Genomic DNA, 18,924 nt, shown 5'->3' on the forward strand with positions numbered 1-18,924 from the left:
AGTAATAATAATAGGCTTACACTGGCTAATAGGCTTATGTGGTGCATTATTCATGTCAAGGACAAGCAATTAAGCTTGGCCTCACACATAATAATTAGATTTTTGTTGATGAGCTCACCGTAATGTGTTCAGTGGCGATGAAGAGCCTGGTTCCCCGTGTGTGACACCACGGCCCTGCCCGCGACGGGGACGCTCGGCCGCAGGGAAGTGGCCAAGGGCGCCCAGACTTGGCAGCTGTGTGTCTGTCCTGTCCGTCCGTCCCATCCGTCCGTCCCACCGGGGATGGATGCGGCTCCTGCTGCTGCCTGGCTGGCGGTTCCTCTAACAGCTCCAGCAAAGCGGGCTCTGGCAAGCACTGCGTTGCTGCTCCGCTTGCCTGCTGAGACCGCCCGGTATTTTTAATTAAGAAGAGCCCGGGAGCTGTGATTGGATTTGGATGGGAGCAGTGGGTCCCGAACCGGTGGCCCCGGCGTGGCCGGGGGCAAAGCACCTTCACCTGGGGGCAAAGCGCCTTCATCCGGCAGCTCCGTCCCGCGGCGGAGCCAGAGCGAGCATCCCCAGCCTGACAGGTGAGTGATTGTGTATGCACACGTGCACTTGCCCAATTATGGAATAATTAGGGACACGCAGAGATAAAAATTACTAATAATATTTACTCTAGACTCTCTATTTTTTTTAAATAACCTCTCTCTCCCTCTTGCTCGTTCTCTGAGTCTTGGTGGAAATAACTTTGCGGATCCCAGTTAATGAATATTTGTAAATGCAGGAACATTCGGCGCCGGAATATCCGGAGGGCATCCTCTCTGTGCCGTGCGGTTTTTTCACGAGATATTTAATATTTATGGTTCCGCAGCCCGGTGAATAAAGAGCCACCTGCGAAGCCCCAGGAGCTCAGGGGTGGGGGATATTTATGGCGCTTCCTCTTTTCCTTTTCAATTACAAAGACACCTCACATAATTAAGTGCTAATAACCTTGTTAATCTAAAATTGATACTCTTTCTCCTGGCCATCTCTTAATAGAATTAAAACCAGATTAATAATCAGGAGTGGGAGCCTTTGCGCGCCGTTCAGGGAGCGGGGCCGCCCCGGCGGGTCGGGTTCCCCCCACTCTCCGCACAGCTTCCATTTTAAGACAAACAGCCGTGTAACACCATCTCCTAATGAAACTGTTTTATGTTAATTAATTATGTATCGAGGCTCATTTCCATGCGCAGCCCGGCTCCCCTTCCCCTCCGCGGAGCCTTTGATCTGTCAAAGGCTAAATGGGAGATAAATAATCAAATTAAAAGGCAGCCTGGGTGGAAATAAACACGTTGTAGATGTGGTGTTTGGTGGCTGGAGCGAGGTGCCGAGCGGCCGGTTCCAGCTCTGGCTGCACCACGAGCACTGCGTCCCGTGGGGCATCGGTGTTTGCGGGTCCAGGTGCCCGTGCGAAGCCCCCGGGCCCTACCTTGGGCTTCTGAGGCTCCACTCCAGTGCTACCGCTTCTCCTGGATCCCCAAACATGCCGAACATCCCGGAGCGGCGGTGCCGGCTCCCCGCTGGCAGCGAGGCCTCCAACGCACCCCGAGAAAAGCAGAATGAGCGCACAAGGAGGAGGAGGCGTCCTGGGCACCGGGAGCGTTCGCCTGCCGAGGTCCCTGCGTGTTTCCCGCTCTGCTCCGGCGCGGCTCATCCCTCCCGCCTGCTAATCAGGTCAATGCGTTTTTAACGCGGCATAGGAAATCTTTATGTTTTTTGTCAGCCTCATTCTTCTCCGCTGCTCTCTCCGCAGGGGGCTGAATTATTTAACGCTGAACATCAAGCAGCGATGTTTTCCCTCCGCCGGGCTGCTGACTGCGCGCTTTGGTGCTGGGAACGTTGGCGGGCGGCTGCTGGGTGAGCTGAGCAAATCACCCATGGACAGCCAGACCTGCGGACCCACGGACCCACGGCCCGCCCCGGATCCCACCCCGGTATCCCCATCAACAGGGCAGGTTTGCCAAGGGTGGGTGCCCCGTGGTTCCCCGGCTTGTGCTGCTGGAGCAGCGACTTCCACGGGGATAACAGCCTCACTGGTGACCCTTGTGGCCATCACGGCCGTGTCCTTCACGGCCGTGTCCATCGCGGTGGTGGCCCCACGGTGGCCCATCTGGCTGTGATGGGGTGACAGGGAACAGACGGCGGCGGGTTGCGGGTTGCGAGCGGTGACGATCACGCGCGGGGTGAACCGACGCAAAGGGCCGGGCTGCGTATCGGGGTTTATCTTTCCCATTAATGGGTTTCTAAATTGGTGGCAGTGGAGCAAAAAAACCCAATTTGAACTTGGAGCATGCATGATTACTATTGTAATAACCTTGGCTAATAAGAATATGATGTGGTGTAAGGCTGGGAAAGAAAACACATTTCTCATTAGCTTTTTGATTAATTACTCCACATAATTTCCTAGGGGGACATGCCTGGGACTGATTGCCTTTGCTTTCAATGTGTGGAAGTGGTTTACCTTCACTTACTAATTTTCTGGGTGACATTTTACGGGCGGCCCTCGCTGACCGTCCCGCGGGCCGGGGCGGCGCCGCCGGGGCGGGGGGACAGGTCCTGGCCCTCCCTGGCGCTGCCCGGTGCCGTTTGGAGGGGGTTGGAGCCCCTCACCTGGCGGGCGCTGCGGGGGATCCAGCTGTTGCGTAGCATATGTTTACATGGCTCGGAAGCCACCGATTTCCTTCCCTGCCTTATAACATAAATATTTTACAGGAGCTAAAATATTCAAAGATCGTTTTGATGTTGCCACATGGAGCGATATCAAATGAGGGCGGGAAAGAGGGGGGAAAATCAAGAGGGGAGCCAGCAGAGATTCGCGTGTTTCCCTTGCTGAAAATTGAATTACATTGCATATTTCTGCATCGTAAACGCACCCAGAACGTTGATCTCTGCTGTTGTTTCAGTGCCGGTGCTGGCTGGCGTTGCGGTGGCGCAGGGTGACGTCCCGCGTGGCTGCGGGTGGCGGTTCTGGTCCCGGTGTCACATCCCGCGCAGGGACACGCGTCCCGCAGCCCAGCGCGTCCCCTCGGAGCCTCCGCCCTCCGGGGCTGCAGCCAGACAGCGATGTTTCTCCTTCCATCCAAACGCACGGATCAAAGCCGACACTTTAATCTGTTCAACCACAACTCGAGGATTAAGAAGTCGCAGGTAAATCAGTCCTCGACTGCTCAGACGTTCTGGCTTGTCTGTTGAGAAGCTGTTTTTGAAAGCCCTTCTGCGCCTTCCGTGCACCCTGGGTTTGGATGTGCCACCTTCAGCCCCTCCTCACAGCTCTAGTGCTCACTTGGTGCTGGCTTGGAGCAGCGTTTGGGGACCCCCCGCTGGCAAAGAGGCGCCGAGGGAGGGGACGCTGCAGGGACAGGACTCGCTGGAGCACCGATGGGTGACAGCCCTTCTCTTCTTTCCCTTGTGCCCGCTCAGAGCTGCTCCACCTTCTATTTACCAGCACGTTCATCTGCCAGACAAAGCCGTCACTAATGAACTGACAAGAAGCTTTATTCCTAATCCCAATGTGGCCCGTTCCATGGGCACATGCCCGTGTCTGTGGCGAGGACTTGGTGGCTGTGTGGCGAGCAGGGGACACCCAGCACCAAGGGGATTTTCTGCCTCCTTGGCTCCTTTTTATTGGGATTCTTCTTCTCACCACTCTCTCTTCTGGCCGGTGCCAGGCAAGTTGATGAATTATCCCAATATATATTCTGTCTGGAAAGAAAACACATATCATATATATCTTTGACAAGTTATTATTCTTCCTTATCAGAATACGGGTGCATCCAGCCACACCATAACTCACCCTTCGCGTGGCTCGTGTGAGCAGACGGGAGGAGCGAGGGGCTCCTGGTCCCCCTGCACGGCCCTGGGGGCACCCACGGACATTTCACGGTGACGAGCGGGAGCACCCGCGCGGGGTCCCCGGTGCAGCGTGCGGGGGGTGTGGGGAGCGCTCCCGGCCCCCCGCGGCGCCTTCAGTGTTCAATTTGCCAAGATAAGAGCTGCTCTGTCTCCGTCGGTTTGAAACGCGATCTAACAGGAATCTTATAACAAAAGTTGCTAAGGAGCTACGACGTGATTTACTAATAGGCTCTGAATGTGCTGTAGCTGAGATGGAAATTAATTCAGTGATTAGGAGATAAATACACGGAGTGGAGCAGATCCCTTAAAGGCTGGGAGGAGACAGCGGGATGAGGAACTCCGGTGATGGACGGTGCTGAGGCTGCTTTGTCTCAACGCCTCCTTCCAGACTCCAAGGCAAGGCTGCAGGAGAGGGTGTGCTGCCTAATCTTCTGTTAGATACCACATCCTTCCCAGTACATTTGCTGATATTGTTTTGTTTTCACAGACACCCAAGCCTGGTATTTGGGGTGAAAACTCCTGATCCGCCCCCAGGGTCCAACCTGCCGGAATCGCGGCCGGAGGCGGCGCTGGGACCGCGTCCTGGGGCTCCCAGCCTGCCACGTTTGCTTGTTGATTCTTTCCAGCAGCAGCTGCGCATCCATATTTATTGAGGGGAAGGGAAGGAAAACCGGCGTTAATCCCAGGAAAGCAGAACATGTTGTAATTAGCGGGGTAGCTGTGCCGGTGCTGACTGACCAGGAGTGCGGCCCCGTTTCCCAGCTCCGGGTCACTGGGGCGGGCGAGCAGGAGGAACTGGATGTTCAACACGGTCTGAACGCAGCAGGGAGTGAAGGAGCTGCCGGAGAACGGGCTGTCCTGCTGAATGGAGCGGAACAGGGGCTGGGATGGGGTGAGAGCCGCATCCCACAGCACCGGGCGCGCCGTCCCCACCTGCGCCCGTCCCCTCCTGCCCAGCAGGGACACGCTGCAGATCGCTGCTCCCAGCAGAGCTGTTTGCCAGCGACGATGATGGTCCTGGTGTGAGGGATTCCAGAGCACCTGGGACCTCATGGGCATGGTGTGAGGGCACCGGGTGCCGTGGTGCTCCAGGGCCAGGCAGGGAACAGGGCCCAGGACACCCCGGAGCCGGCGGCTCCTCCTCGCCTCCGGTTGGCGCAGGAGGTGCCGTTCCCGGGTGGCAAAACGTGGTCTCTTAAAGATGCTGATGAGGTTTCTTGCAGAGGGCAGGAGGGCGAGATGAAGAGGAGCGTGTGTGCGTGCGTTTCTTCTCCCAGCTTTTCTTCTCCCCCAGCTGTCTCCAGCGCAGCCTGCAAGAAGAAAAGCTTGTGGGCATCTGCGCTTCGCTGCCGCCTTCCCCGGGGACCATCAATATGCAGGGCCCGTTACCTGGGAAAGGCCCTTCGATGCCTCCGTGCCGCCAAGGTTACGGCAGCAGGGACGCCTGGGCGGGATGCGCGGTGCTGCAGGACGGGGGCGAGGATGAGGATGAGGATGGGGATGAGGATGGGGATGGCTTCCTCGTCCATTGGGGTTGATGCTGGTGGCGTTACTGGGTGCAGCCGGGCTCCAGGGCGCGATGTTTCCCAGCAGGAAATCCACCTGCGTGCCCCTGAGGAGCAGGCGGAGTGAGCAGAGCCGATCATGCTCCCGGCACACCTGCTTCTGGCACTGGGGCGCAGGCAAATATTTGGAGGATGGCCGAGCCCGCCTTGCGCAGCGCGTCAGCCGGAGCCGGCAGCCCTTCGGAGGCTGGGATTAATTTGGAGGAATTTACTGGCGGAGTTTTGTGGCAGATAAAGCAGTTTGGTTATTTCACACTCGCATGGCCACCTGCTACCAACTGTTTGCTCAGTTTCAAATTCTTTAATTAAAATCAACATAAAACAGATTGAAAACATCCCAAGAAGGGGATGCTTGATTTGCCGGAGGATATTGCAGAAGACGAGCCAAAGCGCTTAGAAGCCCCTTTATCCTCGGGAAGCGCCGGCGCTGCGGGTTGGCGCCCGGCCCGACGGGAGGGCTGGGTGCCCGGGGCACCCCGCTTGTCACCCCTGGCGGTCGAGGCCACGTTTCCGTGCGCCCCCTCTCCATTACTTGGGTGCCCTCCCGGCGCGGCCGCGGTGCCGCGTCACAGCGCTTTGCGGAGCTGAGCGGGGCCTCCTCCAACCAGCATCAAGGCTTCAATTAACAGGGGCCGCTCGCGACCCTCTTGCAGAGCCCAGATAAGAATAGAAATTTCCCTTGGAAAATGGATTTGTGCTCAGCCGCGTGCGCCGGGCGGGAAATGACCTGCGCGGGGCGGTGGCGCAGAGGGGCTGGGGACAATTAGGGCGCTCGTTGGCAACCGGTTATCTGAAGGAAACAGCCGTGCGGCTATTTAGCCGTCTAATATCGCAGTGGGAGGGGAAGCAGAATTAAAACCCAGCTCTTTTCAGAGCCAGCGCAAGCTGAAGGAGGATTCTTCCTTTGTGCACTGGCTTTTCAGCTGAGGGGGCTTCTTCCTCTCTCACCGTCCCTTCTTTACCTGTGGTCGCCTGCAACTGAGAAGGATGGAGAGGATGCTGGGGCCGGAGGGTGAGGAGGGTGGAGCGGGAAGAAGGCTGTGGGACCACCCTGCTCCAGAGCATCCATCCCAGCAGCAGCATCTCCCCTGGGGGTGCGGGGGTGCGGGGGAGAGCCCGGCAGCCTCTCCTGTGCTCATCACAGCATCTCCCGCTCTGCAAAACAAAAACAGCCGCACGGCACAGAAACTTCATCTGTAGCCAGACAAGCTTTTTAATGACTGGAAAGGTTAAAAAACCCCTCTCGGGCCGCGCAGGCTCCTGCCAGCTTGTGCTCCTCCAGCCTGGGAGACCCAGAGTACCATGACTGTATTGATTCAATTATTCTCTACAATGTAATACTCTGCATTTGTGTGATAGCAACAAACAGAGTTGAAAGACATACAAAAATAAATGATCTGGAAGTTAATATGGCTGAATGAGCAGCTCTGAATAAGAGGAGAGCGCGCTTTGGTTTTACATTGGAAAATCAATAGCGTGCAGAACAATGTCCTGAGTTCCTCCAGGGACCCGGGGAGGACCCGCCTGAATCGATCACTATGCAAATTAATTGAATTCGCGAAGCCCTGGCAACGCTGGGTAATTGATGCTTCTTATAATTACCTCCGAGTTATGAGCTTTTAGGGGATTTCATTGATTCCTGCCTGGGAGAGGGCGAGGGCGGGTTCCTGGCAGCGCCGGCGGCCGCGGCAGGGGCTCCGGGGCCCCGGCTGTGCCGGCCACCTCCAGCGCCTGGACGTTGTCCCTGGGGACACGGCGGTGGCAGCGGCAGGTGACGGTGCCCCGGTGCACGTGGCCAGGCCGACAAACCGTGCCAGCGAGCAGGTTGTACCAAAAGGGATAACGGGCTTACATGGCGTGGCATTTAAGGAAAAGGGACAAGCAATTGAGCTCTGCAGACTAATTAGATTAAGTTGATGAGCTCATCAGGAACGTGTGTAATTAAGATCAAGAGCTAATTGCAGGCTGCTTGATGCCCTACATTAGCTGGGGTGTCCCTCACAGAGCCTGGTGTGGTTGGGGTCCCTCAGAGCTGCGCAGGGGACATATGGCTGTCTCCAAAGCTGCTCCTGGAGGTGACCCCACACAGGGAGGTGACCCTGCCCCTGGAGGTGACACCGCCCCTGGAGGTGACCCCACACATGGAGGTGACCCTGCCCCTGGAGGTGACCCTGCCCCTGGAGGTGACACCAGCCCTGGAGGTGACAGGGTTTGTGGCCAGACAGGAGAGAGTCTGCAGGTTTGTGCGAAGGGGCTTGTGTCAAATGGAAAGAACAAAATGCGAGCGGGATGGGGTGGGAGAAACACAAGAGGAGGAGCAGTCGGCGCAGGTTCTGGGGGACCCGCAGATGTTGCTCTGGGGAAACGGCACGTGGTGCCAGCTGGGATTTATGGGCTAGAACAGCGGCAGCACTTCCCCGGACAGACGGACAGATGGACAGACAGACGGCCGTGGCCCTGCAGCCTCATCACCGCTTTTAGCCTCACTCTCCCCTGTTTCACATCTCATCTTTTTCCTTCCCTCCTGCATCAGTGTCTCCTCTCCCCTGTGCTCCCTGTGACGCTTCCCGGCGCTGGGACGGAGCCAGACCTGTGCACCCCTTCAGGAGAGGACTTAGAGACGTCGCCTGGAAATAACGACGGGCAGATTTAACACTCTGATCTCTTCCATGGGGCCTTTCAGTTGTTGCTGCCCAAAAAGCCATTGGAGACGAGAAGAGAAAATAAAACCACCGCAAACAAACAACAATACAGACCAAAAACCCTTTGCAGATGTATGAGAAGCCTGAAATATCTTTGGCTTCTCTCTTTGCAATAACTGGAGGGGAAGATGAGCAGATGTTTATAGGTCACACTCTGCAGTTTTCCCCTTTTCTTTTTGGCGAAGAGTTTATTTTTCTCCGGTTTATTTTGCTAATTGAGAGCTGCGTTGCTGTTTCCCCTTTCTGTGCCAGTGGTGGCTGCCGGGGGGAGCAGCACCAGCCACCAAAGCCTTGCTGGGGGGGCCGGACACGGGGATGCTCCGTGGGGACCCAGGGGGTGGTGGGGACTCCCTGGCCCAGGGCCTGTGGGGTGCTGTGGGTGCTGTGGGGATGCCATGGGGTGCTGTGGGGATGCCATGGGGTACTATGGGGATGCTATGGGTGCTGTGGGGATGCCATGAGGTGCTGTGGGGTTGCTGTGGGTGCTGTGGGGATGCCATGAGGTGCTGTGGGGTTGCTGTGGGTGCTGTGGGGATGCCATGGGTGCTGTGGGGATGCCATGAGGTGCTGTGGGGGTGCCATGAGGTGCTGTGGGGATGCCATGGGGTGCTATGAGGATGCCATGAGGTGCTGTGGGGATGCCCTGGGTGCTGTGGGGATGCCCTGGCGTGCTGTGGGTGCCGTGGGCACCGTGGGCTGTCCCCACGGCGGCGTGGACGGGAGGTGGCAGTGCTGCACCGGCGCAGCGCTCGCCCCGGGCCGTGGGGCCGGCTGGGAGGTCGCTGCGGTGCTGAATGTCCCTGCTGGAGCCCCGCGCTGCTCGCTGCCCCGCGCTCACGGCGGGCGCTCGGATCGCGCTCCGGCTCCCGTGGGTCGGGGCCGGCGGCGTCTCCCACGGCCAAGCGCTGGCACGGCCGTGCTGGGGCGCGAGCGGGCTCCAGCCCCTTCTCCCTGCAGCGAGGGTGCTGGAGGGGGCCGAGGAAGCACTGAGCACACGGGCAGGGTTGTCTGCGCGTCCCATGGCTGTGTCGGTCCCCTGGGAACGGCAGGAGCGAGAGAGGTCCCTGCAAAGTCCTTTCATCCCTTTAGAAATAAAGGCTTTTCTGTGTCCCCCGGCTGGCCAGCCCAGCCAGGCAGCAGGACGCCGTGGTCCTGAGCACGGTCCAGGGCCTTTGAGGATCACAGCATCCCACCTGAAGCAGCACCCCTGGGAAGAGCTGGGTCCCAGCTCCACTACAGGGGTGACACCGGCTCTGTCACCCTGGCTGGTCCTCAGGGGGCACGTTCACAAAGGGAAGGGCTTCCAACAGCAGAGATTTCTCTCTCAAGGCATTTCTTTTTCTAAAAGCTCTTCTGAGGCGGGGGAGTGTGGAGTAGAGTAGAGTTTAGACAGATCTGATTCCCCTATCTCAGACAAACACACTCGCCTTTCCCTGACTGCAAATCAACAGGACATGTTCCAGGGAAATATCATCTCGGAAGAAATGGATTTTCCCCCTACTGCTTTGCCATTTTTGCTTGTATTTCTGAAAGCCGGAGTGACGGGTTGTGAACTTTACGGAGCGATTTCCATTCTTCTCTCTCTTGCCTGACATGTGGGCAGAGGGACTGCGAGCCTCAGGAACAAGACAGGCCTGAAACGTCTTGGGGGAGGATGCTGAGACTGCGGCAGCATCCTCCTGCCCGCGAAACCCTCTTCTGCGCAGGAAACTTTGTCCAGGGCAAGAGGCGGCTGCTGGAAGGGCTGGGCTGGGGCTGCACTCACCTGTTGCCCTCATGGAATGTGTTGCCCAGGGGTGCTCAGCCCGGGGATGCTCAGGCTGGGGATGCTCAGCCTGGGGATGCTCAACCCAGGGGTGCTCAGCCCGGGGATGGTCAGCCCAGGGGTGCTCTGCTCAGGGATGCTCAGCCTGGGGATGCTCTGCACGGGGATGCTGAGCCCAGGGATGCTGACCCCGGGGAAGCTCAGCCCAGGGATGCTCTGCACAGGGGTGCTCTCTGCAGCTGCAGAGCCGCTCCTGTGCTAATTGCAGAGAGCCATAAACACAAAGCAATCCCAGTAATAACAGCGGTGTTTAATTAATACCAAATGACTCTGGAACTCGTATGGATTTCTACATTAGATCCACATTAATGTGAGATGGTCTGATGGCAAGTAACATTAAGGCAACAAATGCTCAAGGATTAGCACAGGGGGTGGCTCTGTGTCCCTCACCAGCCCCTGCCTCACCAGGGATGTCCTCGGGATGGTGCCCACCGTGTCCTTGCCCTGCACAGGTGGTGCCCAGGGGGTTTCTGGCTCTTTCCCAGCGTGGCCCCTGGACACGGGGCTCCCACGGCAGGTCCTGCCCCGTTCAGCTGCCCACATGCACTAAGGGAAAGCTGCAGGGATGGAGACGAATGCTCCCAGCTCCGCCCAAGCTCAGCGTCCTCCACGTACCTACAGCCCCCCCAGCCCCAGCCCCGCAGCCTTTTGAGTTTTGTATTAAACACTCATTATACCTTTGGTGTGACAAATGATTGAAAAGTGTAATTTGAAAGCTAAGCTCCCCATCACACTCGTCCCTATTGTTTATTTGCCAGCTCCGAACGGGTTGGCTGCCAAGGAAAGTAATCAGAAGGTAATAGCCTGATATCGGATGAATCCCCCGAGCTGCCGGCAAGCTGCAAAACTACGATCTCGGTGCCGCCTGCAGTATTCATGCGCTGAAAATAATTGTGTAAAACAGGGTAGCTGGGATCAAACTTGGGCTGACGTTTGGCGTTGTGAGGCTGGCGTTCGGCGCGGTCTGATGTGGTTATTAGTAACTTGCTCGGGGGCAAGGCAGCCCACAGTGTCTCGGGGAGGGATGTTGCGACTCGTTTGCCCATGTAGATGAGACAGCATCTTCCCAAAGCCAAGTGCATCTCTTTACTGCCGTCCCCTCCCTCCCCGCGCTGCCTCTCGCTTCCCCCTTGCGCCGCGGTCCTCGTGAAGCGCTGATTTTATTGAGTGTGGCAAGCGGCAGTTCATTAAAAAGTGGGAGCAGATGGGGAAGGGATTGTAGAAGAAGATTAATGATGCACACCGACAACTAAATCGGCCCAGGTTTGGGAGCAAACACAATCACGCCAGCTTCCAGGGAGCGGGTAATCCTCCTCTGTCAGCTCCGGCCTCGTTGGGCGGGGGAGCTAACGAGGATGGCGAGGCCGCTGCCTTGGCCGCGTGGGCTGGTGACCCGGGGAGCTGGGGGGCCCGTGGCTGTGGGGACCATGTGGCGCAGAGACCCCCCTGGGGCTGTGGGGCTCACGTCACACTCCTCAATCTGTTCTACAGAAGGTGTGGAGTTTGGTTATTGAGCTGCGCTGCACCGTTGGCATGGTCTTCATATGTTAGTGCTCGCGTTAGGGAAGACCCATGTGAAGGCAAAACGTAAGGATTTGTTTTGTTATCACAAGCAATTGTAACTGTTTGGAAACTTCAGCTGTGAGGTTTCCCAGCTTTTGGGAAGGTGAACCAAAGAGATTTGTTTTTCATCTCAGACATTTTTCCATGCCGGCTGCCGGAGGTGGATCATTAGCGTGGAGTCCTGCAAGTCGCACGCCTTTTGCTGATGGTGCTTGCGGTGCTGAAATCTCAGACGGGGCCCTGCGGGACGACCTCCAGCCAAGAAGCGCGCGGTGGAGCATTCCTGCCCGCTCCCCTCGCAGGGCAAGCCTGTCGGCATCAGTGTGACCGATTCTGCTGCGATTCGCAGCAAAGCGCCCACACCTCAGTGCAGCGCCAGCCGGCTGGGTGGTGGGGCTGTGACCCTCGGGGACACGGCGGGGAGCTGGGCAGGACGATGCAGACCCCGTGAACCCATCCCGGCTGACGGGACGCGGGGGCTCAGCGGGGCTGTCACCGCTGCCGTCCCCACCGCCCGGCACGGGGGACGCTGCGGGGGGGGCTGCTGCCCAGCCGAGGGCAGAAACAATTTAATAAAGGAATGTTTGAAATAATACCGTCCTAAATAATATAATAAACCCTAATTTACTCACATTTATCTCCTGGAGTTTTTCCTGAAAGCAGTAATCTTGCATCTTCTACAGTGATGGATTAGCAGGAAGGAAGCTCCACTGGGGAATAAAAACCCACATCGTGTAGTTTTTGACACGTTATTATTCAGTTTTATCTCGCGTTGCTCATTCCTGGGCCATTACTCATGTTCACAGGGATTCTTCTCCCCCCTTATTTATTTATTTTTATCGTGACCAGAAGCAAAGATGCCAACAACTCATCCTTCCTTTCCCTCCTCCCCCTGGGGACTCCGCAGAGATGGGGAAGATGTCACGGCGCCGGGTGCCGCTCGCCCACCGCCACCTGAGCCGCAGGTTTCCGACAGATCCCACCCGTGGCACAGTCGCAGCTGCGAGGGCTCGTTTCCCAGGTAAATCAGACAAAATAAAGTAAATGGGAGCGCTGGCGGGGTGAGCGGGGGCTCGGTGGGGCGGGCGCCGTGGGGCGGCTGCGGTCGTTAGTGCCGCGGACGTGGGAGTCCACCGTCGGAGCTTTAATTATTGCCACAGCTCTGCCTTTATTGCTTATTAGCGGTTATCCATGGCGGTGCCCGGGCTGCAGTGCCCCGTAGTTTCCTCCTTGGAGGGAAGGATTTTTGGCTGCCTTGCTTAAAGTCACAAAGAGGTTATTAAATAACCGCAAATTACACAAGTAGCGCCCAGGCTGGCGGTTCTCTCATTTATTACCAAGGCTTTGTTTACTCCTAGGCTTCAAAAACCCGTGGAAATTCTGGCAGCAGCCAGGGCCTGAGCTGCCACAGCACAGCACCACCCGCACCCCAGCACCCGTGTGGAGTCAGACCAGCCCTTCCCAGCGCCATCTCCCAGTGAAACCAGTAACCCCGGGGCCGGCCCAGCTTTGCTCTCATCCCTGCTGGTGCTCCTGGCGCGGCTGGCGCGGCGCCGGCAGGCGGGAAGCGCTTCCTGCGTGCACGAAATGGAGAGCAGCTTTCTGTTTATGTTTACTGTAAAGGATGCCTGTTGCACATATAGATACATGCACATATAGATACATGCACACATCCACAGGCTGCGTGGGGGGCGGGCTGGGAAGCGCGCGGCTGCGGGTGGGGAGGGCTGGCAGAGCACGGAGCCCTGGGAGCCATCCAAACCCTCCCGGTGACAGCACAAACACCCCCTTGGTGACAGCACAAACACCCCCCGGTGACAGCACAGCCCCCCAGCTGATGCCTGGAGCCGGGTGTCCCCCTGGTGACGCCAGCCGCGGTGGCTGCCGGGGATGCGGGATGTGCCGCCTCCGTGCTCGCCACCCCAGGCAGCCAGCGCCCTGTTTGGTGATCCCTCTCCAAATTTGCTCAGCTCGAGCTGGAATCCGCAGTGAGCAAACGCTCTGCTGTTGATACTGGCCGCTGCTGAAGAGGCAGCGCTGGTTAATAACCGCGCAGATGCCGGTGTTTGCAGAGGGCCTGTGTGCCGGTGGCACCGCTGTGTCCTGCGTGGCCGCTGCCAAAAACTGGGCTGATCTCCCCAACACTGTGCTGCTCCCCGAGCACGCGCCGCCCGCACCTGCCCCGCAGGAGCGCGGGGAAATCCGGGTTATTTGCAAATAGGGATGTTATTGAGCCAAATGAGCGAGATTCTTAGGGGCTCTTGGAATTGTCAGCGCAGGCTGTTTAATTAGAGCTCAGCCGTAACACTCGTCACCACCCCGTGGCTCGGCTCTGATCTCGGCTCCGCACCCCCAGGCTCCCACGGCACGAGGAGCGCGGCGAAGCGGCTCGGTCCCCAGCTTCCTCATCAAATACCTGCTCCAGACTCTCAAGGTGAGCGTGGAGGGGGTCAGCCGCGTTCAAACGTTGATTACAGAGCCGGCAGGAGCCACTAAGATTTCTAATTAAGATTAAAGAATGCACAGAGCTTATAAATGCTTCTCAAGAATGTATAATTTGATTAGCTTGTTTTCTCGCATCCCTTTCGCTCTCGAATTGGCTCAGGTGGCCACTTGCTGGAGGCTCCCGGCCGCAGGCGTTCCTTGAAAGGGACCCCGAACCCTATTTGTGCCGCAGCAGGGACACCAGCGGGCCCCTGTGTCCCCCACCAGCCAGTCCTGGTCCCAGTTCTGGTCCCGGTTCTGGTCCCGGCCTGTCCAGCAGCTCAAGGCAAGCCCGGAGATGGGACCAAGCTCTCCACCCCGCATACCTGAGCGAGGGGACAGCTGTGCATCAATATTTATTCCAAACTCCCAGGAAACCTGGATGAAGCGTAATTATCTCAGCTCAATCAACCTGGATTAGCATAACATCCAGTCACCCATCAGACGCGGGTTTTGATTTCGGGATCAAAGCTGCGCTGTGGCCACTGCTGGCGCGGGTGCAGGGGCGGCAGGAGGGGGTGGACGCGGCCTCGGCCGCTTTCGGGTTCCCCTTGTTGCCAAGTTCACCCTTTCCTCCCGAAGTTCCGGCGCCGTGGCGGGAAGCAGCCCCACAAACCCGCGGAGCTGCACAGGATCGCTCCCCGCGCAGCATCTCACCCCAGCTCCACTCCCCTTAATTAAGAACTAAATATAGATCTTAATTAAGGCACTGATGAATTTAATTTAGAGTGGCATTACTGCCTCAACTTCCAAGGCTCGATGCCTTGTTTGTATAATGTATAATATAAGCTAAATGAGTGCTTACTTGTTACCACCATAAATAATTCCCTGGCAAATCCCTTCAGATGCGTCCTAGACACTAATCCGTCTCCTCCTACAGAATATTCATGGGCGCCAAGCCTCTTCCTTCCGACCTCGTGGGTTTGAACAGCAAACAGCTCGTAAAATCCCCTCCCTGGGAAAGCAGCACCCGGCAGGGAAGGGCGAGAGGCCCGGACCCCGGTGGGGACGGTCCCCATGTACCACCAGTCCCGGCGTGTCACCCAGGATAGGGCTGCCCGAGGCAGCGGGGGCGCGGGCAGTCGGGAGTCAGCTCCTGCCTTTGATTAAATAACATCCAGCAATCAGTTTCCTCTGTGAGCAGGAGAGCGGGGCTGGGGAAACGGAACAGCCACATTTGCTCTGCACTCCGCCACGAGCCACGGTGGCGTTTCACTTGCTCAAAGGATTGCTGCGAAAGCCCCGCCACTTTTATTCCTTCAACATATAGCAAAATGATCAACGGATTTTTTTGGTACAGCATAAACCCTGCAAACCTGTCCATGGGAAGCGATGGCAGAGGCTGGAGCTGGCGTTGAGGTGTAAAAAGCAGCACGCCCAAGGTGCTGGGCAGCACCCTCCGCTCTGCCCGTCTGCTCCACTTCCCTGCTCCCTCCTGTCCCGGCACAAATCATTTGCTCAGATAACAGATGACGTGTTTATCCCAAGGGATACAAACCTGAATATTAGGATGTCAAAACCGGCTGCTTTTGCAATACGTTACTGTCAAGTGGTAAATAAAAAGGGAGTTGCAGTTATTCAATTTGGTGGCGGTGCAGGAGTGGGGAGCGGGGGGGCTGTGGCTGCGGGCGGGCAGCGCGGGGCTGGGGTCCCACCCCGGAGCCACAGGTCTGCCTGGGGGGGCACGGCCGGGGTGTCGCTCTGGGAGGGTCGTGGGGGCACCCGGCAGCTCGTTCATCCCTGCCAGGAAAATTTGTACTTGAAAAAAGTTCTGGGGAAAAAAAAAAAGGGCTTTTTGAAGACAAACATCCTGGCTCCTTAGGGAAGGCTGCGAGTTTGCAGAATACCAATTAAAAATATAAAAGTGCTTTCAAAAAAAGAAATCCATAAAGGCAGGTTCTGAGATCAGGAGAGGGGCTGTGCGTGCGGGGGGTGGCACATCGGCTCCTCTGGCAATAACAATCACGAGGAGGGAGGAGGAGAAGCGAAGCGATAGCGCAGCGGCAGCGCAGCGGTGCCCGCTGGAAATCAAAGGCGGGTTATTCATACAGATGTCTCTGCCCTTTGCCTTGCGAGACGCTGGAAAGCTGCCCCGCTCCCAGAAATCGCTACGCAGGGTGGGAAAGGAAAGAGAACTTGCAGTTCCAGCCCAGGCTGGCGGTTCGCAGGGGAAACGCGGCCCAGCCCTGCGCGGGTCTGCTGGCCACGCAGCCGAGGACGATCCCAGCCTGGGACCCCCTTCCCGCTGCTGCTGCGCTGGGACCGGGGATGGTGGCCGGGGACGGGAGGGGATGGTGGATCTTAGCGAGTGCGCAGTGGGTACAGATCAATAAATGGATCTGTGTCCGCGAAGCTGGCTGCTACACGTCTGCTCTCCTGCGGCAGGCCAAGCAGAGGGGAGGGCTGCAGCCCCCGGACCCCGGCTCAGCAGCAGCCCGTGCGCGGTCGGGGGGTGCGGCGTGCCCTGGGGAGCCCCCTGGGGAGCCCCTGCCCACCTAGGCAGTGCTTCCTGTCACCGGTCACCTTCACACCGAGGCAGGGGTGCATCCTCCCGGGGAGGGACAGCCTGCCCGCCACAGGGACGCAGCCTCCCCGCTGATGCCGAGATAATGCGCCGGGTAATAGTTTTCGACATATTTCATTGAAATATAACAAAATATTTGCATAGCATTATTAGATAAATGGGAGCTGACTGGAGGCAGAGCTCATTTGGAAATACGATGTGAAAATTCATTTAAAATGAAAGAATATGGAAGCTTAAGTTTATGGTAATAGATTGATCGCAGAGAGTAGCTAATGACTCCCAACAAATATATCTCAGCTGCTGTTTCCTTTCTCCCTGCTTGGCTGCTGCCCTGAGCCGGTTCCTGTGCCGGGGACACCTCCCGCCGCGTGCTGAGGGTGCTGGCAAAGTCCCGGTTGGTGGGGGAGCCGAGCCGGGGGTGCCGGGAGCCGCGGTGCAGCAGGACCGGGCACTGGGCGCGATGGAGCGGGAGGAAGAGGAGGGAACGGTCTGCGCGATTCCAGGGGAAACACTGGGGTTGAATTTCCATCTCCTGGTGCTAACGCAGATTGAAATGAAGCGACTGGGAAGCTCAGACAAGAGGTGGGAAAATTAATAACATGGTAGTAATAATAGTAATGACCGTGTGTGCGTGTGCTAATTAGTTTGGAGCCCTCTCTCCAACTTTGGTGTGCCCGTGCTGCGGTTCCATCAGACAGGGCAAGGCTGGCAGGTGAGAGCTGCCCACCTGAGCCAGGTTGCTCATTAGCAGCCAGGGGATAATTGGGCAAATCAAGAGCCTTCAAATAGGGGTGGCCCCTCCCAGCTCAGGGCTGCAGGACCCAGGCCAGGCAGGTTGAGCTCAAGCTGCTGCTGCAACCAGAGGAGATGCTGCAGGAAACCCCAGGCAAGTCACGTCCCGGCACATGGGGGTTTTGTACAAAAGGAGAAATGTGTGCTTTGGCGGTGGGGGCAGCACGTGAATGTGGGCTTGTGGTCTCTGTGCTGCGAAGCGTCCCTGCGAGTTGCAGGTTGAGGAATACCTGGGGCTGTGTCTGTGTGCTCGAGCAGCCTCAGAGCTGTGAGGCTGCACCGGTCACTGCTGGGCTGGTGTGTTTGGTCTCTGCTGCCTTGTGGGCGGGCAGATGGTTTGGGGATGCTGGTGAGCAGCGTGGTGCTGAGGCACTTCCTTGGAGTCCGTGGCTCGAGAGGTTTGCAGGGAGGAAAAAGAAGGGCTGTGTTGTGTGGGACCCAGGATGCTGCGGGAAAGGTCTCTTGGGCCGCCTGTGGCACAGACAAAGGCACACGCTGCATCTCTGGCTTTTGGCACCTGTGCTGAGCTTTGCCTTTGAAGCTGTGGGCAGGTGTGGGAGGCGATGCTGTGCGGGAGGGAGGGTGGAAGGAAGAGCTGATGAAAGAGAGGAGAAATGTGTCCAGCAAAGAGGCACCTGCTCCCTCTTTGTGTCTTTCCAGTTGTTTCTCTATTGCTCATCACGAGGGTTTGGGGAGAGCAAACCCTATCTCTGGCGTGCTGGGCCACAAGCAGTTTTTGGGAAGGTGTTGTCTGCCCCTGCTCTGTGGGGACTGCAGCAGGGCTGTGCTGCTGAGGGGGAGGAGCTGGGCAGAGACGCTGTGCCACGTCCCAGCTGGTGCGAATTGCCTCCCGCTCAGCAGCCTGTGGGCTTCACTGGCCATTGGTGCTTCAGTCTTGATGTTTCCCCAGTACAGAGAGTGCTCAGGAGGCTAAAGACACAAAATTGCTACTCAAAAGGTGGATTTTTCTGCTCAGAATCACAGTGTGAGCAGCCTTGCTGGCCTGCGTGTGACAGCGGGCTCGTCCCTCGCGTCTCGGTGCTGTTCCCATTAGTATTCGGGGCTGGTGGGAGAAGCCACTTAGTCCTGGAGACAGCATCGTGCAGCACAATTGAAATGTTTGTATAAACCACCGGCCGGCTCTGAGTGACAGGCCCTTCTTGAGCTAAATAAAATTACAGGTAAACCTTCTAAAAAATACATGAGCTAAATGTCCCTTCTACGCTTCATTATGCAAATGCCTCTGCCCATTGCTGCAGCAATTAGGAGCTCAGCAGCTCGGGGTGGAGGGGAGGAAACCACCCCTTTCTTGTCCTCTTCCCTCTCTTTATGGAGAAGGAGCAATGTGTGGTGGGGCTCTGAGCATCCTGCCGGGGTTTTCTGTGCTCCTCTCAGCCGCTTGGCTGCTGGGGGCAGCCGGGATCCCCTGCGCATCCCTGGCCCTCCCCAGCCATGGCATCCGGACAAATGCCAACCCTTCCACCGCCACTTCTCTAATTGCCTCTGTCCTCGGTAACGTGCGCTCCCCTAACGAGTAACTCCTCCTTGATGTACAAGATGTAAGCCTCCAAGTTATTAATCTTCCGCCGAAGCAAT

The 18,924-nt window shown here is 57.4% G+C and overlaps 1 protein-coding gene across 1 annotated transcript in view; it reads right to left on the reverse strand.

Moving 5' to 3' along the window:
- Window positions 1–18,924, reverse strand: part of PAFAH1B2 (platelet activating factor acetylhydrolase 1b catalytic subunit 2) — a 457,510-nt gene that overhangs the window by 75,157 nt on the left and 363,429 nt on the right. The window lies entirely within an intron of this gene.

This window comes from Patagioenas fasciata, chromosome 24, assembly GCF_037038585.1.
Source record: "Patagioenas fasciata isolate bPatFas1 chromosome 24, bPatFas1.hap1, whole genome shotgun sequence".
In the NCBI taxonomy this organism is placed as follows: Eukaryota; Metazoa; Chordata; class Aves; order Columbiformes; family Columbidae; genus Patagioenas; species Patagioenas fasciata.